This window comes from Choloepus didactylus, chromosome 15, assembly GCF_015220235.1.
Source record: "Choloepus didactylus isolate mChoDid1 chromosome 15, mChoDid1.pri, whole genome shotgun sequence".
NCBI lineage: Eukaryota > Metazoa > Chordata > Mammalia > Pilosa > Megalonychidae > Choloepus > Choloepus didactylus.
The window spans coordinates 21,426,358-21,450,935 of NC_051321.1; positions in this window are offsets into that span (position 1 = coordinate 21,426,358).

Below are 24,578 nucleotides of genomic sequence, written 5' to 3' on the forward strand. Positions count from 1 at the left end.
CTAAAATAACTACATTGCTTCCAACATGTTCCTACCATACCCAAGAAAATTAACAAACCACAGTCATTCTTGAGCATTCCCATATCAAAAGTACTCTCCATATCTTATCTGTTCTTACTAGATTATCGTTCCCCCTTCACTAGTTGCTGTCTATCTCTAGGTCCCCTACGTTCTACAATATAAAACATTTATTTTACATTTTTCACAGCGTTCATATTAGTAGTAACATACAATCTCTCTCTTTTTGTGTCTGGCTTATTTCACTCAGTATTATGTTTTCAAGGTTCATTCATGTTGTAATATGTTTCACAACCTCGTAGTAGTATTCTATCATGTGTATATACCACATTTTGTTTATCCACTCATCTGTTGAAGGACGTTTGGATTGTTTCCATCTCTTGGCAAGTGTACAGTGTGTTTTTAAAAGCAAACCTACTACTCAGCAAGAGGGCCTTTGAAAGAGTGCCTTTTAGATCAACATGCACTCTGGTTTATATAGCATGAAAAAAGATAGAATCCCCAGACAATCAGGGACTTGCCGAACATGTCTTTGAAATGAACGTGGCAGTCCTTGTCACTAACTGATGCTAAAGTGAGAACTAATGTGTATGTCGCCTTAGCATCCTTGCAATTCTGGATTTTTGTCATTCTCTCTCTCTCTCTCTCTCTCTCTCTGATTTTGAAATCTTGACTACCATTTTTTGAAACATATTTTTGGATTTTTTTTTGTGTGGAGAAGTGTATTTTTATATGTTCTGTCAAGGCCTTTGAAAATCAGTAGACCCACTCCTCTTTCTTGAAAATCCTATTTCATAGGTTTAATGCGGCAGAGCCAAGCCCTTACTCCAAGTTTGTCTGATTCCAAAACCATATTCTAAACTTACATGAACTCCACTGCCAACCATAGTTAGGTTATTAACAATGACATATTATGAAGGAGGTACCGGCATAGAGGAGTTTGTGGGGGAGTGACACTTTCTTCCAGGAGTCTTGGATTTCTAGCCCTTCTTGATAGTAGGCAATTGGAGGGTTGAAATTGTTGCTCTTCTCCTTGCACATCAGAGAGATTAATGGCTGTCCCATTTTAGAAAAGAAGTAAGAGTAGCCACAATCAAGATCTCCTGATAGCTTTCCTCACTGTCGTTAACAACTCTTGTTGGAGCTGTCCCCTTAAAATCGAATCCCTATCCCTTCCTTTGCACTGAAAGTTTAAGCCTTTGTCCTTCCACTGGAGGCATTGCCTCAATTTCTCCCCTTCTTCTGGTAATTGCCCTTCATTTACCAGAAGAAGTTTTTTGTTTTTCTTTTTTTCTGTGGGGCTTGAATATAGCTGGGTGCTTCAGCTTAAGTAAAACCTGAGTTCAATAAAACTGTTCTCAGAAGCTTTCTGAATAAGCATCTTACCTCCCTGCAGTCTCAGAGAGAAAATGGCCAAGTGGAGGAGAAAACCTCTTTGAATGTCAATTATAATCAAGGCATTCCATTGTTTTACCCAATCACTTGACAAGAACTTTTCTTTCCTCTTTTTTTTTAAATGGCCCTCTACTTCTTTACGAGAGATGAGGAAATGGAGGGGACTGTGATCTGGCCTTGATGAGGACATGTATCATATGTATTTATTTAACTTCCACACCTTGTAGTCTAGGCTCTCGAAATCCATTGTATCTAGAGATTAAGCCAGATCCCCATTTATTACTATACCAAGGGGAAAAAATGAATAAGTTTTGGTTCTGGTGAAAAAGTAAGGCGGAGGAGGGAAATAAAAAAAAAAAAAAAAGAAAAATTAAATACAATTCCCTTACATTTATCCAATCATATTAGAAATAAGTATCATGGTAAATTTTACTTCTTTATTTTCTTCTCTCTTTCTGATAACGTCCTCTTCTCTATATAGCCTGACTAGGCTGAAACTTCTATTATGACGGCATCCTGTAAAGAGCAGTTTTGTATCTGGTCATGTTTGGAATGCAACAGGGAGTAGTGGAAAGGAGACAGGCTTGGAGATTGACAACTCTAAGTTAGGCTCTAACTGGGTTTCAGTATATCTGTGATGTTGTATTCTTTGCTGAACCTCTCGGAGCCTTAATTTTCTACTTGGTAAAGCAGGTATTTTAATGCCTTATGGGCTCACCTCCAAAGATGTTGGAGAAATATAATTATAAACAAAATCTCTTCCAACCCAGAAAACCTCTCCACAAAGGCAGAAGAGAAAAGGAAACTATTTTATTATTGAATAAGCATTAATACAGAATATGATGCATCACAGGCAGTCTGCTAAAGAGATTGCGAAGAAAGAAAGAAATCACACTGTTATATAGCCAAGCAGATACAACCCATTACATACATACTCAAGAGAAACAATAACTAGTCCTCAAGTCCTTGGCAGCACTATTTGTCACATAAAATTCATCTTAAATTTACCAGGTAATTGGGGTGGCATTTGTGTTTGTTTATTACCTCTATCCAGAAGAAGAATAAAACTTCTCCTACCTCTAGGTCAGGTAGATAGTTACAATTTGGAGTCAGAAGCCCAAGTTAAATACCCACAAAGATGGGGAGATAAGGTTGCTCTCTACCTTGATTTATTTCAGAGAGATGGTGCCTGGTCCTTAAGAAAGACCTTCCTGTGTTGTAAAGCTGGCACAAGGATTATTTAGCTTTTTAAAATATTTACATGTATCTCAAAGGGGCAGAGAAATAATTTACAAGTACAAGTTTTCTAAAGAATTATCTAAGAAAAGGGAAGGGGGAGGTGTCTCTTTTCCATTTTGCACCAGGGAAAGTGATTTTAATTTTTCTTTTTCGATTTGTATTACCCTTACCATGTCAAGTCCTTAGTGAGAACTACCTGACCCCCTTGATCTAAGTAGTGCCTGCCCCTCACTGTCTGTTATATCTTCCTGTTTATTTCCTTGCACAGTTATTTCTTTGCTTATTTGTGGTTTGAGTCCCCAGACTAGAATGTACACTCCTTGAGGGAAAGGACTTCATCTGTCTTTTCCAATGTGGTATCCTAGCAGCCCCAACAGTATTTTGTACATTTTAAGTACACTATACATTTTTGTTAAATGAATAGATGAATGAGTAAATAGAGTTAACTGTGATGATTATTTCAGACACAGTTTGTAAAGCATCCAGTACCATGTTTAGTATGCAGTAAAATCTTGAAATATATCCACCCATCCTGATTTAGCCAATAGAATAGCCATTTTAGGGGAGAGAGGAGCCGATGCTCAACACTCTTATAGGATGGATTTCCCTTAGGACAAACAGCCTCATATGAGTACTCTAAAGCAGTGTTTCCAAACCCAGGGTTCTTAAGTCATTCTCTATACTTCAGAAAGCCATGTGGAAATCGTATATTTACCCACTATGGAACAGCTAGGAACCTCAGTATTGTTTATTTTTGGCTACAGTTAAACCAACTCAGTATGGTAATATGGTAGCCTGGTTATCTCATGCTGTTCAGACATGCTGATGGGTGGTTATCTGTGTCTGCTTAGTTAGAAGTGGAAAATTTATCCATTGGACATCATCAGCGCTGCTTGTTTAATAAACACAATCTTTGAAAACTTGGTGGGTAGGCAAGGTAGAAGAGAATGAGAAATCTCCATGGTGGTGAATAGACGGAGAACTTTGGGTTTTTTAATGATGAGTGCTTTCTAATTGCGGATTCCCAGGTATTCACTGAGTTTATTTGAAGCTCAACAGGGGCTATTCCCAAGAAGAATGAGCTCCTGAGGAATAATTTAGCTAAATAAATTTCTATTTCTTTGTCCAGTTTCTTTAAAAGATTCAAATGACCCAGTTAACGGTACCTCAGTTCTCCATCTTTTGTGAAAACTCCCATTCTGTTTGGGGGTGTAGTGTTTGGTGCGGGGTCGATGACAGGTAGGCAGGGAGAGAATGGAGCTACACTTGGAACAGTCAGTTCTTTCCTGTTCCTCAGTAAAACTGTGAGGCTACTCTTGACTCCTTTTTATTGGAAAGAAATACAAAAATAAAAAATAAAAGAAGTATTGTTAAATTGCAGTTATGGTCTGGGGACTTGTGACTTTGTTTGTGAGCATGCATCTCTTCCCTATAGGAGATCAGGTAAACTCCCCTTTAGGAAACAAAATGCTTAGAAAATCATAGCTGAATAGTTGAATCTCCTCCGCTTATGGATGCGGGGGCTGAAAACCCTGGCAAATTATTATTTGTCGCTGGATTTTCCCTTCATTGTGAAAAGCACAGCTATAATGCCACAGTTATGAAATCCATACAGCAAGGTTAATCCTTAGGTGGGACTCTACCTAGGTAATAATTCTCGTTTTCTCCATCAAAAACAAACTGCTGTTATATCTTCCTGTTTATTTCCTTGCACAGTTATTTCTTTGCTTATTTGTGGTTTGAGTCCCCAGACTAGAATGTACACTCCTTGAGGGAAGGGACTTCATCTGTCTTTTCCAATGTGGTATCCTAGCACATTAAATACAGTGCTGTTAAGGTGTGTTTTGTTTTTTTGTGTAACACTGTCAGCACTGCTTGATGAGGGCTCAAATATTCAGTAATAAACATACTTAGACAGTGTTTCTTCCTGTAAGTAATTTTAGTTAAGAAATCAACCAGAGTTAAGAACTGCATTTGGGCAGGAAAATAAGGTATCATAGGATCTATTTGTTATATGCTAATATCCCAGGGAGAAACATATTTTCAGGCAAGGAACAAAGAAACAATAGATGTTTCATAGCATTTTACAATTCAAAGTTTCAGATTCTTTTCATATGTTGTTAGTGAAAAAACTTGGAAGAAGAATCTTTTTTTCTGATGTGTTACAAAATACTTGCTTCTTTTAAATCTTCAGTTTTATAAGTAAATACAGAGTGATGGCTGCATGTCCTAAAAGGAGATAAAAGGGGACAGTGGTTATGAATCATGACCTTGGGATTTTATTGTCTTCCTTGGTGCATAAGACAGCTACAGAGGAAGCCAATAAAACAACACAGGCCACAGAAATGATGCAGTTCACAATGTAAGACTTTTCTGAGCCAAAGTGTAGAGGATTATGTGGCTGTAATCTTTTTGATGTATGTATTGGACTTTCTGCCCACTGTTTCCTACAGTATTCTTTAATCTTTCCAGCACATCTCTCAGATTTAAGGAATATGGCCTGCTAGGGGCTATTTTTATTTTTAATAACAAATTAGAGTGTAGATTTAGATTTACAAAATAATTGTGCATATAGTACATAGAGTTCTATATCCCCATCTGCACAAACCCCATCATTGCTTCCCCTATTATTAACATCTTGTATTAGTGTAATACATATGTTATAATTAATGAAGCAATATTAATATATTATTATTGATCATAATACATAGTTCACATTAAGGTTCATTTTTGGTGTTATACAGTTTGGTGGTGTATGGGTCTTGACAAATGTGTAATGACATGTATCCACCAATACAGCACCATACAGAATAGTTTGTCTGCCCTAAAAATACCCTGTGATTGACTTTGGTGTGAGTCTCCCTGGTAAAGTGGGACATGACTCCCAGTGATGAGCCTGGCCCTGGCATCATGGGACTGACAATGCCTTCTTGACCAAAAGGGGGAAAAGAAATGTAACAAAATAAGGGTTCAGTGGCTAAGAGAGTTCAGATAGAGTCAAGAGGCTATTCTAGAGGTTACTCTTATGCAAGTTTCAGCTAGATACCTCAAATTGCTATGGTATGCCAAGCTCCAGACAGTAGTATTCCTGAAAACCCTAAAGAATACCCAGGGCTTTATCTGAGACTCTATAAAAAAGTTTCACTCCCTAAGTTTATTTTTCAGAAATTTAAAACCTCCAGATTGTTCCTATGCCAGATAAGCCCTGAAACCCAGAGAGGTACCAGTTTCTCCAAGAACATCAACCAGTTGCATCCCCCTACCCCATAATGTCGACCTCACTATTCAATATGAAGAAATTAGAATGTTCATTACCTAAATATCCCTTAAGACTGAGACAGTGATCAAATGAGAGGGGGGGAGTTGTAACAGAGAAGATAGGATTTAACAAATGATTGTGATTACTGAATCATTATATAGATACTTCAAAGTTCTAGTGTATTAGAAGAGCTAGAAGGAAATATCTGAAATGGTGGAAGTGTAACTCATACTATACTTTGAAATTTACTGTATAACTACTGTTAAAAGGTACTTTGAAATTGATCACTTTTCTGCATATGGTATATTTCACAATAAAAAATGTTTAAAAAAATACCCTGTGCTTCACCTATTCATCCCTCCCTCCTTCCTCCTGAACCTGTGGCGACCACTGATCTTTTTACTGTCTCTATAGTTTTGCCTTTTCCAAAGTGTCATATATTTGGAATCATATTGCATATGGTTGGAATCACATGCAGCCTTTAGAGACTGGCTTCTTTCACATGGCAATATACATTTAAGGTTCTTCCATGTCTTTTCATGGCTTGATAGCTCATTGCATTTGTTGCTGAGTAATATTCTATTTTATGGATCTTCCACAGTTTGCTTATCCTTGGTTGCTTCCAGTTTTTTGGAGATTATAAATAAAGCTTCTATAAATGTGTGCAGGATTTTGTGTGCACATAAGTTTTCAGCTCAGTTGGGTAAATATTGAGGAGCATGATTGCTGAATCATAGGGCAGGATTATATTTGGCTTTGTTAGAAATTGCTAAATTGTCTTCCAAAGTGCCTTTACCATTTTACATTCCCACCAGCAACAAATGAGAGTTCCTGTTGCTCCACAACCTTGGTGGCATTTGGTGTTTTCAGGTTTTTGGATTTTAGCCATTCTAATAGGTGTGTAGTAGTAGCTCGTTTTTTAATTTCTGATTTCCTAATGACCTGTGTTGTTGAGCATCTTTTCATATGCTTATTTGCCATCTGTATATCTGCTTTAGTTGTCTGTTGAGATTTTTTTTCCCCTTTTTGTAATTGGGTTGTTTGTTTTCTCATGGTTGAGTTTTAAGAGTTTTCTGTATATTTTGAATGCAAATCCTTTATCAGATACGTGGTTTGCAGGTGTTTTTCTCCCAATCTGTGGCTTGTCTCTTTATATTCTTAACAGTGTCTTTCTCAGAGCAGAAGTTTTTAATTTAAAAAAAGTCTTCCTTATCAATTTCTACTTTTCAGGGATTGTGCTTTTGGTGTCATATCTGAAAATGCATTGCCAAACCCAAGGTCACCTAGATTTTTTTCCTGTGTTATCTTCTGGAAGTTTTATAGTTTTTCATTTTATATTTAGGCCTAAAATCCATTTTGAGTTAATTTTTGTGAAAGGTGTAAAAGCTGTGAATTGATTCATTTTTTTGTATATGGATGTCCAATTGTTCAATACCATTTGTTGAAAGGACTATCTTTCCTCCATTAAATTGCCTTTGTTCCTTTGTCAAAGATCAGCTGATAATATTCGTGTTCTAGGGGCTGTTTTAACACCTCCATGTAATCTAGACCTTCTTCCTTTTGCAGTCCCCCTTATATCTTATCAGACATATTAAGAAGTATTTTTTTACATTAAATATCACTCTTGAAAATTTTTTGAAAGGATTTTTATTATTTTTGCTTTTAAATTGATTTGGTTACCAGTAATCCAATTTATTATCTTTTATAATTTATCTGCAATTGTAAGAATTCCTGAGTAGGTGAGAAAAATCTAATCTAAAAGTTGTTTTTCAATAAAATGAAAATATTTTATGAAATTAAAGCATTTAAAAAGCTGTTATATAACATTAGATTTTGTAGACACTTAATTAAATATTTATTAAATTCCATTTTGCAGTTTTCTTTTGTAAATTGAAGCCAGTATATATTTTTTCCAGCTTTCAATCATTTCATAGGCCCTGAAAATTCACCATGCTGGACTTAAGCATTACATACCAAATAGAGAGAGCAAAGAATGTATCTTTCTTGTTTAGTAGGCAAGGCCATGTCAAGAGAAGTTTTATTGCCATCAAAGTAACAAAATAGAGAGCTCCAGGGCCTTGCCTCTTTACTAGCCATTAGACTAACTTGCAAATGAGCTAATCTCTCTCTTCCTATCTTGGCAGTTGGGCTCCTGGTTCAAGTGGGGAGGAGGTGGGTAGCTTCTCTGATAGTCGAGTGGAATGTTTTGTTCAGTGGTTAAAAGCATATATTTAGCTCTTTTTACGTATCATGCAGAGCCGTGTGGCCAATGGCAAGTGAGAAGGGATCTAATATTTGTTGATTTTTTGAGTGCTTACTGGATTCTAGGCTTCATGCTAGGTGTTACATATGTACATGGATTCACAATATGTGACCTCAGTATTTTTTTAAATTCTGTTTTATTGAGATATATTCATATACCCTACAGTCATCCATAGTGTACAATCACCTGTTCACAGTACCAACTTATAGTTGTGCATTCATCACCCCAATCTATTTTTGAACATTTTCCTTGCACCAGAAAGAATCAGAATCAGAATAAAAAATAAAAATAAAAAAAGAACACCCAGATCACACCCCTCCCCCCCCCCCGATCCCATCCTGTTTTTCATTTACCCATTTTTCTACTCATCCATCCATACACTGGATAAAGGGCGTGTGATCCGCAGGGTTTTCACAATCACGCTGTCACCCCTTGTAATTTACATTGTTATACAATCATCAAGGCTAGACCTCAGTATTTTAAAAATTGTTTCACAGATGAGCCAACTAGAGGTCAGAGAGATTAAGTATTATACCCAGGTTCACAGAACTAGTAAGAGGGGGCATTGGATGTTAAACACACAAAATGTGCAAATATACACTCATTTATCTTATTTTTCTTCAATTTGATTGTTGCTGGTGTTAAAACTACTCTATTGTTAGTTTTAAAAATTTCACCATTTTTCTCTTGGGTTTTCTTTGCACATGACTTGCAGTCAATGTAAGTTATGATAGTAAGTTACGATAGCTCTGTCATCTTTCCAATCCTTGTACTTCCCTTTTCCCTTGCTTGTTTTATTATTTCGGTTATATCCTGAAAAACAATGTGAAATAGAAGCCATGATAATGGGTATCCTTTTGGATTAGCACTATCATGTTTTAGAAAAGTCCTTCTATTCCAAGTTTCCTGGGATTCTTTTCTCAATATATGTTAATGTTAAACTTTTTGAATATATCTTATGATTGCTTTCGTGTGTTTATCTATATTTTTCCGTAGACTATGGAAGGAACTAGAGCCTCAAATCCAGAAAACCCTCACTAATATTTGGTCCTCAAAGCCTTTTCCATTTCTAATTAGAGATTGGCAATTGAGATTTGGGATTCCCAGTGAATATTCTTATTAAGAAGTAAAATACCTGTTCACTTCAAATACATGTTTCCTATTACCTTATTAGAATATTGTAAAGGAGAAAGGGACTAAAGGCTTTAGTGGATGGAGTTCCACATCCAGTTTTCCATATAGTCTCAAATAACATTTCACCTTAGCAAACAGGTCTTGTTTACTTTTATATATCCTGTTGGTAAAAGAAAAAGCAAACTCCTTCCCCCTCCCCCTGCCCCTTCTTCTTTGCAGCATGGGTATGCTATAGCTATCAAAGTGAAATTAGATTTTACCTGGTTTCTTCTCGTGACACACCCCTAGCCTCTTTAAAGCCTCCTGCAGACTGGAAGCCATTCAGACATGGAAGTCAATAACAAATTTGATAAGCTGGAGAGCACACCTCTTCCTCTGGTGCCAACTCAGGAAATACAAGCCAACCTGTATGAGTCTTTTACAAGTTTCACAGAAAAAGACTTAACTCTCCTGGTGGCTTCAAACTACATACACTTTCTTATGTGGACCCAAAGGAAAATAATTTCCACTCCCCTCAGGGCTGGAGAGCTCTGTCTTGCTCTGTCATTTCACTCGTGCAGACCTCAGTCACTTCTGCTGTGAAATGAAGTGATCAAACCTTATAATGAACTGACATCTTGGCTCTGTTTCCAGGAATTATGGAGTACTTTACAGCTTTCATCTCTCTGCTTGTCTTTCCCATTGCCCTACTGCCTTGGTTTGCCAGGGCTGTTATGACAAACACCACACAATGGGTTGGCTTAAATAAACAAAAATTTATTGGCTCACAGTTTTAGGGGCCAGAAGTTCAAGGCGTTGGCAAGACCATGCTTTCTCCCAGTTGGTAGCATTCTGGTGATGGCAGTCTCAGTCACAGGGTGATGACCTTGGTCTCCTCCTGTGGCTTTCTCTGATTTCTGCCTTCTCTTTATAAGGTCTCAGGTAATGTGGATTAAGACCCCCCCCCCCCCCCCCCCCCCCCCCCCCGATTCAGAAGAGGATCTTGGAATATCCTATTCACAAATGAGTTCAAACCCTGATTCACCTTAACGTAATCAAAGATACTATTTACAAATGGGTTCACACCCACAGGAATGCAGATTAAGACTTGAACTTGTCTTTTGTGGGATACATGATTCAATCCCCAACACCTGTCTGAGCCTTTTCAGGGATGTCAAAGTACACCTGCAACCACTTATCACATGTAAAGGATAAGCATGTCTCTTCTCTCTCAGGCTGGACCTCACTGTGGACACCAGGACAATGGATAAATCATTACTATTTTATTTATACATGAAGAAATGCATCAAAAAGGTATACACAAAAACACGGAGATTTATTGGCTTGTTAACTGAATGTCCATGGAGTAGATAGTCTTTGTGTGTGGCTGGATCCGGGAGCTCATAGAATGGTGTCAGGAGTCGGTCTCTTTCCTCTTCTCCCTGTTTCTTAGCTTCCATTGCTTCTTTTTTTTTTTTTTTTTTTAATCTTCATTTTATTGAGTTATATTCATATACCACGCAGTCATACAAAACAAATCGTACATTTGATTGTTCACAGTACCATTACATAGTTGTACATTCATCACCTAAATCAATCCCTGACACCTTCATTAGCACACACACAAAAATAACGAGAATAATAATTAAAGTGAAAAAGAGCAATTGAAGTAAAAAAGAACACTGGGTACCTTTGTCTGTCTGTTTGTTTGTTTCCTTCCCCTATTTTTCTACTCATCCATCCATAAACTAGACAAAGTGGAGTGTGGTCCTTATGGCTTTCCCAATCCCATTGTCACCCCTCATAAGCTACATTTTTATACAATTGTCTTCGAGATTCATGGGTTCTGGGTTGTAGTTTGATAGTTTCAGGTATCCACCACCAGCTACCCCAACTCTTCAGAACCTAAAAAGGGTTGTCTAAAGTGTGCGTAAGAGTGCCCACCAGAGTGACCTCTTGGCTCCTTTTGGAATCTCTCTGCCACTGAAGCCCATTTCATTTCCTTTCACATCCCCCTTTTGGTCAAGAAGACGTTCTCCGTCCCGTGATGCCAGGTCCACATTCCTCCCCGGGAGTCATATTCCACGTTGCCAGGGAGATTCATTCCCCTGGGTGTCTGATCCCACGTAGGGGGGAGGGCAGTGATCTCACCTTTCAAGTTGGCTTAGCCAGAGAGAGAGGGCCACATCTGAGCAACAAAGAGGCACTCGGGAGGAGGCTCTTAGGCACAATTATAGGGAGGCCTAGCCTCTCCTTTGCAGCAACCGTCTTCCCAAGGGTAAAACCTATGGTAGAGGGCCCAACCCATCAAACCACCAGTCCCCTATGTCTGTGGTCATGTTAGCAACCATGGAGGTGGGGTAGGCCAATACCCCTGCATTCTCCACAGGCTCCTCCAGGGGGCTCTACGTATTTTTTTCCTTGTATTTTTTCTTTTTTAACTTTTTCTCTTTTTTTAGATCAACTGTATGAAAAAAAAATAAAACAAAACAAAACAAAACATACAATAAAAGAACATTTCAAAGAGACCATAACAAGGGAGTAAGAAAAAGACAACTAACCTAAGATAACTACTTTACTTCCAACATGTTCCTACTTTACCCCAAGAAAGTTACCTAATATAGCAACATTTCTGTGAACTTGTTCCTACTATATCCATCAGAAATTAACAGACCATAGTCATTCCTGGGCATCCCCAGAACATTAAATAGCTTATCTGTTCTTCTTGGATTATTGTTCCCCCTTCCTTAATTGCTCTCTATTGCTAGTTCCCCTACATTCTACATTATAAACCATTTGTTTTACATTTTTCAAAGTTCACATTAGTGGTAGCATATAATATTTCTCTTTTTGTGCCTGGCTTATTTCGCTCAGCATTATGTCTTCAAGGTTCATCCATGTTGTCATATGTTTCACGAGATCGTTCCTTCTTACTGCCGTGTAGTATTCCATCGTATGTGTATACCACAATTTCTTTATCCACTCATCTGTTGAAGGACATTTGGGTTGTTTCCATCTCTTGGCAATTGTGAATAATGCTGCTATGAACATTGGCGTGCAGATATCTGTTCGTGTCACTGCTTTCCGATCTTCCGGGTATATACCGAGAAGTGCAATCGCTGGATCGAATGGTAGCTCTATATCTAGTTTTCTAAGGAACTGCCAGACTGACTTCCAGAGTGGCTGAACCATTATACAGTCCCACCAACAATGAATAAGAGTTCCAATTTCTCCACATCCCCTCCAGCATTTGTAGTTTCCTGTTTGTTTATTGGCAGCCATTCTACTCGGTGTTAGATGGTATCTCATTGTGGTCTTAATTTGCATCTCTCTAATAGCTAGTGAAGCTGAACATTTTTTCATGTGTTTCTTGGCCATTTGTATTTCCTCTTCAGAGAACTGTCTTTTCATATCTTTTGCCCATTTTATAATTGGGCTGTCTGTACTATTGTCATTGAGTTGTAGGATTTCTTTATATATGCAAGATATCAGTCTTTTGTCAGATACATGGTTTCCAAAATTTTTTTCCCATTGAGTTGGCTGCCTCTTTACCTTTTTGAGAAATTCCTTTGAGCTGGCAGAAACTTCTAAGCTTGAGGAGTTCCCATTTATCTATTTTTTCTTTTGTTGCTTGTGCTTTGGGTGTAAAGTCTAGGAAGTGGCTGCCTAATACAAGGTCTTGAAGATGATTTCCTACATTATCTTCTAGGAGTTTTATGGTACTTTCTTCTATATTGAGATCTTTGGTCCATTTTGAGTTAATTTTTGTGTAGGGGGTGAGGTAGGGGTCCTCTTTCATTCTTTTGGATATGGATATCCAACTCTCCCAGCCCCATTTGTTGAAAAGACCATTATGACTCAGTTCAGTGACTTTGGGGGCCTTATCAAAGATCAGTCGGCCATAGATCTGAGGGTCTATCTCTGAATCCTCAATTCGATTCCATTGATCTATATGTCTATCTTTGTGCCAGTACCATGCTGTTTTGGCAACTGTGGGTTTATAATAAGCTTCAAAGTCAGGGAGTGTAAGTCCTCCCACTTCGTTTTTCTTTTTTAGAGTGTCTTTAGCAATTCGAGGCATCTTCCCTTTCCAAATAAATTTGATAACTAGCTTTTCCAAGTCTGCAAAGTAGGTTGTTGGAATTTTGATTGGGATTGCATTGAATCTGTAGATGAGTTTGGGTAGAATTGACATCTTAATGACATTTAGCCTTCCTATCCATGAACATGGAATATTTTTCCATCTTTTAAGGTCCCCTTCTATTTCTTTTAGTAGAGTTACGTAGTTTTCTTTGTATAGGTCTTTTACATCTTTGGTTAAGTTTATTCCTAGGTACTTGATTTTTTTAGTTGCTATTGAAAATGGTATCTTTTTCTTGAGTGTCTCTTCAGTTTGTTCATTTCTAGCATATAGAAACATTACTGACTTATGTGCATTAATCTTGTATCCCGCTACTTTGCTAAATTTGTTTATTATCTCAAGTAGCTGTATCATCGATTTCTCAGGGTTTTCCAGATATAAGATCATATCATCTGCAAACAATGACAGTTTTACTTCTTCTTTTCCGATTTGGATGCCTTTTATTTCTTTGTCTTGCTTGATTGCCCTGGCTAGCACTTCCAGCACAATGTTGAATAACAGTGGTGACAGCGGGCATCCTTGTCTTGTTCCTGATCTTAGAGGGAAGGCTTTCAGTCTCTCACCATTGAGTACTATGCGGGCTGTGGGTTTTTCATATATGCTCTTTATCATATTGAGGAAGTTTCCTTCAATTCCTACCTTTTGAAGTGTTTTTATCACACACAGATGTTGGATTTTGTCAAATGCTTTTTCAGCATCTATTAAGATGATCATTTGATTTTTCCCTTTCGAATTTTTAATGTGTTGTAATACATTGATTGATTTTCTTATGTTGAACCATCCTTGCATGCCTGGAATGAGCCCCACTTGGTCATGGTGTATGATTTTTTTAATGTGTCTTTGGATTCGATTTGCAAGTATTTTGTTGAGGATTTTTGCGTCTATATTCATTAGGGAGATTGGCCAGTAGTTTTCCCTTTTTGTATCATCTTTGCCTGGTTTTGGTATTAGATTGATGTTAGCTTCATAAAATGAGTTAGGTAGTGTTCCATTTTCTTCAATGTTTTGAAAGAGTTTGAGTAAGGTTGGTGTCAGTTCTTTCTGGAAAGTTTGGTAGAATTCCCCTGTGAAGCCATCTGGCCCTGGGCATTTATTTGTGGGAAGATTTTTGATGACTGATTGGATCTCTTTGCTTGTGATGGGTTGATTGAGGTCTTCTATTTCTTCTCTGGTCAGTCTAGGTTGTTCATATGTTTCCAGGAAATTGTCCATTTCCTCTACATTATCCAGTTTGTTGCCATACAGTTGTTCATAGTATCCTCTTACAATTTTTTTAATTTCTTCAGGATCTGCAGTTATGTCATCTTTTTCATTCATTGTTTTGTTTATATGGGTCTTCTCTCTTTTTGATTTTGTCAGTCTAGCTAGGGGCTTGTCAATCTTGTTGATCTTCTCAAAGAACCAACTTTTGGTGATATTTATCCTCTCTATTGTTTTTTTGTTCTCTGTCATTTATTTCTGCTTTAATCCTTGTTATTTCTTTTCTTCTACTTGGTTTAGGATTGGTTTGCTGTTCGTTTCCTAGCTTCTTCAGTTGATCCATTAGTTCTTTGATTTTGGCTCTTTCTTCCTTTTTAATATATGCATTTAGTGCTATAAATTTCCCCCTCAGTACTGCTTTTGCTGCATCCCATAGGTTTTGGTATGTTGTGTTCTCATTTTCATTCGTCTCTATATATTTAGCAATTTCTCTTGCTATTTCTTCTTTTACCCACTGATTGTCTAGGAGTGTGTTGTTTAACCTCCAGGTATTTGTGAATTTTCTAAGTCTCTGATGGTTATTGACTTCTAATTGTATTCCATTGTGGTCAGAGAATGTGCTTTGAATAATTTCAATCTTTTTAAATTTATTGAGGCTTGTTTTATGTCCCAGCATATGATCTATTCTGGAGAAAGTTCCGTGAGCACTAGAAAAGTATGTGTATCCTGGTGATTTGGGATGTAATGTTCTGTATATGTCTGTTAAATAATTCATTTATCAGATTGTTTAGGTTTTCAATTTCCTTATTGGTCTTCTGTCTGGTTGATCTATCTATAGGAGAGAGTGATGTGTTGAAGTCTCCCACAGTTATTGTGGAAACATCAATTGCTTCCTTTAGTTTTGCCAGTGTTTCTCTCATGTATTTTGTGGCACCTTGATTGGGTGCATAGACATTTACGATTGTTATTTCTTCTTGTTGAATTGCCCCTTTTATTAGTATGTAGTGGCCTTCTTTGTCTCTCAAAACATCCCTGCATTTGAAGTCTATTTTATCTGAGATTAATATTGCTACACCTGCTTTCTTTTGGCTGTAGCTTGCATGAAGTATTTTTTTCCATCCTTTCACTTTCAGTTTTTTTGTGTCCCTGTGTCTAAGATGAGTCTCTTGTATGCAACATATTGATGGTTCATTTTTTTTGATCCATTCTGCGAATCTATATCTTTTAATTGGGGAGTTTAATCCATTTACATTCAACGTTAAAACCGTGAAGGCATTTCTTGAATCGGCCATCTTATCCTTTGGTTTATGTTTGCCATATTTTTCCCTCTCTCTATTAATATCCTTTATTGTACCCATACCGAATCTCTTTAGTACTGAACCTTTCTCCAAGTCTCTCTGTCCTGTCTTTGTTTCTCTGTCTGTAGGACTCCCTTTAGTATCTCCAGTAGGGCAGGTCTGTTGTTAGCAAATTCTCTCAGCATTTGTTTGTCTGTGAAAAATTTAAGCTCTCCCTCAAATTTGAAGGAGAGCTTTGATGGATAAAATGTTCTTGGTTGGAAATTTTTCTCACTCAGAATTTTAAATATATCGTGCCACTGCCTTCTTGCCTCCATGGTGGCTGCTGAGTAGTCACTACTTTGTCTTATGCTGTTTCCTTTGTATGTGGTGAATTGCTTTTCTCTTGCTGCTTTCAGAACTTGCTCCTTCTCTTCCATGTTTGACAGTGTGATCAGAATATGTCTTGGAGTGGGTTTATTTCAATTTATTCTATTTGGAGTTCGCTGAGCATTTATCATTTGTGTATTTATGTTGTTTAGAAGATTTGGGAAGTTTTCCCCAATAATTTCTTTGAATACTCTTCCTAGACCTTTACCCTTTTCTTCCCCTTCTGGAACACCAATGAGTCTTATATTCGGACGTTTTATATTATCTACCATATCCCCGAGGTCCCTTTCTATTTTTTCAATTTTTTTCCCCATTCTTTCTTTTATGCTTTCGTTTTCCATTCTGTCATCTTCCAGGTCACTGATTCATTGTTCAGCTTCCTCTAGTCTTGTACTATGAGTGTCCATCTTTTTAATTTGGTCAACAGTTTCTTTAATTTCCATAAGATCATCTAGTTTTTTATTTAGTCTTGCAATGTCTTCTTTATGCTCTTCTAGGGTCTTCTTGATATCCTTTGTATCCCTTACTATGGTCTCATTGTTCATCTTTAGTTCTTTGAGTAGCTGCTCTAGGTGCTGTGTCTCTTCTGATCTTTTGATTTGGGTGCTTGGGCTTAGGTTATCCGTATTGTCTGTTTTTTTCATATGCTTTATAATTTTCGGTTGTTTTTCACCTCTTGTCATTTGCTTAACTTGATAGGTTTCTTTTACGATTTGTAGACCAATTGAAGTCCTTATCTCTAATTTATCCGATCTACAGCTTCATGGAGTACACTTTCTCTAACTAACCAGCAGGTGGCGTCCACGAGCCACCTGTTCTCCACAAGCCAGTTCTCCCCTGCTTTGCCTTTGTGGTGAGTGGGGGAGTGAGTCTTGTGGGGTCCAATGGTGTACCAAGCTTGCGTGTGTAGTTGGTTTTGCCCGCCCTATATATGGGGCGTGTTTCTGGGCAGTCAGGGAGGGGGGGTGGCTCTAACAATCAAATCTCCCTGGTGATCCTGGAGTTTTAAACCTGCTGCAATAGTCTAATCCTTCAGTTCAGTCCTGCCACAGTTTGTCTCTGCCACTGACCCACAAGTCCTTGGTATTGCCGTATGGCTCCTGAGACTTGCGAGTGGGTCCCTCTTCCAGGCCGTGCACCCTCTTGTCCTCTGTTGAGGGATGACTGTGCTATGTCACAGGTGAGTGCCCCCCCAGGGTGGTTCTGGGCTGCTGGGCTGTGTAGGGAGGCTCCCAGTCTGCTGAAATGATGGCTGAATGGGGCTTTGTTAATTCACACTGCTCCACCTTCCCAACTCTGGGACAATCAGCTGAGGTTGCAGGGAAGGCTAATGTCCACTCCCAGTTTTGTGGTGTGTGCCTGCTATTTGAAGCACTTCAGTCACACTGGATTGTCTGGGGCAGCTCTGGGCTATGGGGCTGGCGATGGGCAGGAGTGTTTCCTGTCCACCAGGATGATGGCTGTGAGCGGACACCTCCCTTTCCTTGGGAAGTTGTGGTGTTTAGTGAATTTTCTCAGCCACTGGATTATTGCCTTTTGTCTCAGAGCTCTCTTAGTTCTGCTCTTGTCTTGACGTGCCCAAGTTGCAAGTCTTTGAAGCTTTCTGTATTGGGCTTCTTAGAGTAACTGTTTTTGAAAAAGAAAAAAGGATAAAAAAAAAAAAAGATCTAATGGGTTATTGAAATGCTAAGAGACAACGCAATTAGGGCCATTAAGGAAAGGTCCACAGGGCAGAGAGATCAGTTTTTGTTTGGCATTTGCATATGAGCCTCAGGCCTGAGCTCTGCGTTTCCCCTTTCTATGTTCACCAGAACTCCAAAAATCCTCCGCTTTTATTTTGGAGTTTTTCATGCTGTTTTTTTCTATGCCTGTCTCCTCTCTGCTGGGCTGGCTGCTCTCAGATTCTCTGATGTCTGGTCTCAGTCTATCTATGGTTGGAGTTTGGATCAGTAGAATGAGTTTCTGATAAGGGCTGCCACTGCAGTTCTCCATTGTTCCCGGAGCTGACAGCCCCTCCTCCCATGGAACTGAGCCTGGCAGGGAGGGGTGCGGGTCCCCTGGCCACAGAAACTTACAGATTTCGCTGATCTCAGCAGTTCCACGTTTTCATGAGTGTCGTATGAAGTATGCCCAAAGTCAGATTGCTCTGTGGTGTCCAGTCCACACAGTTTCTGGCTTTCTACCTACTTTCCTGGAGGAATAACTAAAACATATAGCTCACCAGTCTGCCATCTTGCCCCACCTCCTCAATTTTAATTTAATATAGTTACGATGGTTACACATAGAAACATTTATAATATGAATATATGAAGTTGGTATACACACATTTATTTCCTGGCTCTGTCAGCTGAGAGGGCCTAGAAGTAATGACACCCTAGTTCAGTGGAGCACACCTCGTGTCTAGATCTGGGTTTCTAATACTCCCATTGCTTCTTTATTAGCGCATTCTTAGGCAGCTCTCCCGATGCCCACTTTTGCTTGTGTTATACCTCCACTGGAAAAAATCTTTTCTTGCCCCAAAGTTCCTTCCAGAAGGCTTGGGTAGGCTCTCATTATCTTGGCTTGTCTCATATACTCTCTTTAAGTCAGAGTCCTAACAGGAAACAGTTCATTCAAACTGGATGATTCGAGAAGAGTTTAATTAAGGTACTATCCTCCAATATGTAGGCAGTTGAAGGGAAATCACAGGGAACTGATGCACTCTAGGTCTGCAAGGGTGGGTTCTATTATTATTCCTAGGCTTTGAAACAGAAAGAACTGTGTGGCAAGGACTGTTTGCAGGAGATGCAAACTTTGGTTGAGGGTTCCGGAAACTCACTCACTCTTGTCTTCATCCCTCTGACCTCTTGCCTGCGGACTCTAACCAGAAGCCAACATACAAGGGAGCACATTGATGCAGTCCATACTGATCAGCCTCTCGGGGCACAGAACGGGAGAGAAGGGCAGAGAGTGGATCTGGAGAGCAAGTGAGAGATACCCATCCTGTGCTCATTTCTGAATCAGCCCACATGGGCAGAGGAAAGTAGTGCCTGATTGGTTGGACCCATATGTGATGGTTCGGTTCATGGTTCTGTTTCTCTAGAGAGCCCTAACTAATACCCCACGCCTATTCATGGAGCTGGTATGAGGTCGGTCTCACTTCACTACATAAACTGAAAGTGTGCGTGTGCACATATATGCTTCCTTAGTGAATATCGAGATGTGTTACCAGAAAAAGAGGGAGAGACTTCTGGGCAGGCAAAAAGGGCAGGGGACCACCACAGGACAAATGTGTTTGTCTTGCCTTATGTTTGTTAATATCTGAGACCCACCAGCATTTTTCCTTAGCCTTTTCCTTGCAGGGCTAGTGTGAAGCCTGGTTGTTTTTTGGGTATGATCTCAGCCAAAGTTCAGTCTCCCATGCAAAGTACCCTGGTAAACGTGCCCCACGTACTGACAACCTGACCCCATTGATGGGCTTCAACTTAAGTTGGAGTCCCATCTCTGCTTCTAAGCCTTGACACATTTGAGGCCAGTTTGTGCAGTCCTTTCCCCTTCATTTGATATTCAATCTGATTCCTGATCTCTATCATCAATCCTATACCTGGATAATGATTTTTAACTCTGTTTTCCATTGCATTCCACATACTGTTTTCCATTCATGTGCCCAGTTCGAGTCCCCATGGCCTGAAATAGGTCAAATTTTTTTTTTAGCTTAATTTTAGGATATTTTCTACAGGTGCTGCAAAATGAACTTCAAGGGAATCCAGCTCTAAGACAGCTCCCAACACCATCACACAAACACACATGCACACAAGGATGATGCACCATCACAACCTACCCCGCAGCAGCCATTTGGCAAGGAAGGGTGCTTGTGATAGAGGTTTCAGTGGAATGTGCAAGTGTAAAGAGGGAGGGAGAGAAGTTCATGGGGAGAAACTACTCAGTGTAAGACAGCTTTGCTGAAGTAGCAACTTTAAACTCTAGACCAAAGAAGACCCTGGGATCTTGCCAATTTCAATCCTATCAACTACAGCAGTATTCACTGTTGGCTGCTGTTAAGTGAGCTGACTTTGCCCACAGAGAGGTTTGCAAAGCTGCTCTTGGATATACCACCTCTTCTCACTAAAACCTCAAACTCGTCTCGCTTCTCCCCACATCTCACAATGGACAGGATTTCAATAGTTAGATATCTTTAGGTCATCTTTGTGCCTTCTCTTTTCCTTATTTCCATCAGCCCCTTGTAGTCGACTGAATGGTGGCGCCTCAAAGATACGCTCATGCCCTAAGCCCCGGAGCCTGTGAACATGACCTTATTTGGAATAATGGTCTTTATGGATGTAATGAAGTTGAACATCTCAAGATGAGATCATTCTAGATTATCCTGGTGGGGCCTGAATCCAATGGTGTGTCCTTGTAAGAGACAGAAAAGGAGATACCCTGGTACAGAGAAGGGGAGAAGGAGGAAAGGCTGCGGGAAGATGGAGGCAGAGGTTGGAGAGATGCAGCCACAGGCGGGGAGCACCTGGAGCCCCTGGAGGCTGGAAGAGGTGAGGGAGGGTTCTCCCCTACAACCTGTGGAGGGAGCCCGGCCCTGCCAGAACCTTGGTTTCACATTTCTGGCCTCCAGCACTGTGAGAAGTTAAATTTCTGTTCTTTTACGTCACCAGATTTGTGGTAATTTGTCATGGTGGCCCTAGGAAGCTGATACAACCTGTACACCCTTCCTCTAACATGTATATGGAGTACACCCACCTCTCTCTGTCTCCATCTATTCATTGGTTCAAGCCACTGTGACCTCCTACCCGACTCCTGCAAGGACCTCCTAACTGCACTTACTTCCGTTTACTTCCTCCTACCTAATTCATTCTCTATAGGCAACCCAAGTGATCTCCTTAAGAGATACTTCCTATCCCCACACTCCCTGAAACCTTCTGGTAGCTTCCCACTGGACACAGAAGGAAACCAAGCTATTTCCATGGTCTTCAACCTCCCGTGTGATCCATCCTGACTAATTCTCTGGCCTCATCTCCTGCTTTCTCATGCCCACTTGCCCCCAGCCACACTGGTCTTCTCTGCCTCAAGCTCACTCAGCTTTGTAATTCTCGGGGCCTTTGCACTTGTTGTTTCTTCTGTTTGGGATAATCTTCCTTCATATCTTGGCATGACTGTCTCTTTTTTGTGTTTCAGGCCTAAAAGGTTTAATGTGTCCTCCTCCTTAGACCTTAGGCCTTAAGCTTCCAGACCAAGTTCAGATGCACCCAATATGAATCCTTCTCCTCCCCAAACAGTCCATTTCTATCTCCCTCTTTATTTTCTTCATCATGTGTATTACTCTTTGAAATGACATTTCTGTATGTGTTTATGTATTGTCTGTCTTCCTCTATAAGGAAGTAGGTGCCAAGAAAGCTGGAAATTTGTCTGTTTGGCTCACTTATCTCGAGAGTCTAGGAAGTCCCTGGCACATAGTATGTGCTCAATTAAGTATTTGTTGATTAAACTACATACACTACCCTCTCTTCCCTCCTTAAATCTTTAACCTAGTGATTACATGAGTCCTAACAAAATGAGTGGGCTTATCTTTTCCCTTCATCCTCCCTCCCCCCATCCCCAATAAAGAGGAATAAGTGGAAATTTTTCATTCAAAGTGACAAGGAAAAATGGAGACATTATTTCTCAGGAAGACAGCAAAATGCCTGTAATTGTTTACATGATGCACCAAGTATGTATCTTTAATAGAGTCATAAAATATTCTGTCTTGGGAGGCAGCATAAGCACTCACAGCTCTTGTTGCTATGGTAGCTGGATGGTTTTAATAACCAGGAGTAACAAGTCATTGGCTCATTGGGTCTTCTTTTTTCCAAAGCAGAAGCAGTTGCTTTTTTTCCCAGGCGTTCTTTCTTTACCATTGTAGACCTCTCCCTGGGCTGTGCCTCCCTTTGTTCCCCTGAGATCACGAGAGCCTCTGTTTACTCTCATTTGCACAAGCGAGCAGTGGATGCATGCTTTCCAGGCAAATGTGAGATTTCGTGCTCTTGGGCAGGTGACCTAACCATGCCTGCCTCAATTGCCTGCTTTATAATGTGGGGAAGATAACTGACCCCACCTCATAGGTGCTGGGAAACGCCAACGAGATAATGTAAAGGACATGCAGCGCACTGTGCCTGGCATTAGAAAATGTTGGTTCTTACAATTAAAAAGGAAAGTTTAATTGAGGAGATTTTCTTATAGGCAGTATGAGTTCAGATCCGGTAAGCCAAGAAGGTGCACTGAGCTACCTGAGAGTGGAGCTGAGTAACTGATCCTCCCCTGGCTTCTGTTTCCTCATCTCGGGCCTCTGGGTAACTCTTGCTTTGTTGGACCTTCTCCCCTCTCTGCCTGGTCTCTCCAGCAGGACTGCACTGATGGGAGGAGAATCCATGAAGACAGGGACTGTGGCTCTTACACCTCTTGGGATCCACAAGGCCACTAGCACATAGTAAATGCTCAGGAAGCATCTGGTTGTTGATACATACCAGGGAAGAGAACATTCCAAGCAGGGGGAAAGACAGCACCTGGGGGTGGGAATTTACATGAAGAATTCCCTCTTCTCAGGGAGAATTTTTCCCAGTTCCTCTTGTCTCCTGTTTTCTGTTGGTCAAGGTTTAATTCACCAGGAGCCTCTCCCTGAGCTCCATTCAGGACCCAGACCCCGTGCCGTGTGGTGTTGGGGCACTGGCCAGGAGAAAGAAGGAACTGAGAGGACGCCTGTGTCCAAGGCTGGCTTTCCTCTCCTCCCTCTGCCTTTTATCAGTACTTTGCTTTTAGTTAAGTAATACATGTGGAAAGTCTTCTTGAAAAAAAAAATACTCAAACAGGGAAAGTAAATCAGCACTTCTCTGTTTGAAGGTCACTACTGTGTGTATCTAGCTTGATGCTTCTATTCATTTAAATGCATATATAAATATAAATTTGTATTTGTATACACACATTCATAGAGAAAAATGAGGCTTTGAGTTTTGTATGCATTTTATTTAATAAATGAGCTCATTCTGTTTTTGTTGTCTTGCAGCTTGCTTTTCACCCTTAACTATATATCTTAAGCTTTCGATGTCAATACTCATTCCTTTTGCCTGCTACTTATAAGTTTTTAGTATCAGTGTTTTCTGGTTGATGTAATTAATACCCTACAAATGGAGACTAAGGTTGTTTTTAAGATTTCTGTATTACAACAACCACTGTAAAACAGTTGTTTTGCGGAGGCACTTGCATTTCTCTAAGGCAAGTACCTTAGTTTTATGAATTTTTTCATAAAAGTCTTGGAAATATCGTAAGATTCTTTTCCTAGCTATTTTCATAATTTTATTTCTATTTGAAATGAAGTCTATTATTCTATTACACTTTTTAATGGATTAGCACTTTGTTGTATAGGAAAGCTGTTCATTTTTGTGAGTTGATTTTTCTTTTGACCACTTTGCTGAAAGTGTTTATGAAGCCTAAAATCCTCTTAGGCTATATAGTTAAATGATATCATCAGAAAACTGATGATTTTGTCTCTTTTCTAATGTTTATATTGCATTTTCTGTTCTGTTCTTATTGTGATACTATTGCAATCGCATAGGTGATACTATTTGCTTGAAGTTTGGCCACTTCTTCACACTCCTTACCATCAGGAGTGAGATTTCTCACAGGAATGGTCAGAAGCTTATAGATTGACTGTTATTCCATGGTGTTTCTCAGGAATAATTATTTTTGCCCTGAGAAATGCCCAGAGGAAAGTATATGGGTCAGATTCCAAGTTAGAGAGTAGAAAAAAAGATTTGAATATTCTTTGAATTCAAGTCTATCTAAAGGTTATGTCAACAATATCCAATAGGCAGTCCTTATGGATGAAAGTGGAGTTTTTCTACCAGCTTTTGTCCTATGGCAAAGGGTTGTCTCAGACTTGTGTTTGGAAAGGAGGTTTCCAGATCTACTGATGGGTTCAAAATGGGTCACACCTTATAGGCCCCCACCCAACTCCATCATTCACACCTGTGAAGGTGACAATATGCAGTGCTCCTTTCCTGACATGGAAGATGTACATCTTTGCCGTGTTGCAACCTAGCTCTACTGATCTTTCCACTCTCTTGGTCACTGTCCATTGTGATCAAGTAGTCATTATTGCAAGGTAATGTCCAGGACTGAGAGTTTTACAATGGAAAAAATAATCTGATCAGAGATGGAGCTATTCTATATACTTTGTTCTTTTTAGTGTAAATCTCTGAATTATGGATTTAACCAGGCTAATGATGTGGAGGTGGGGATGAGAGCAGGCTAATGGGA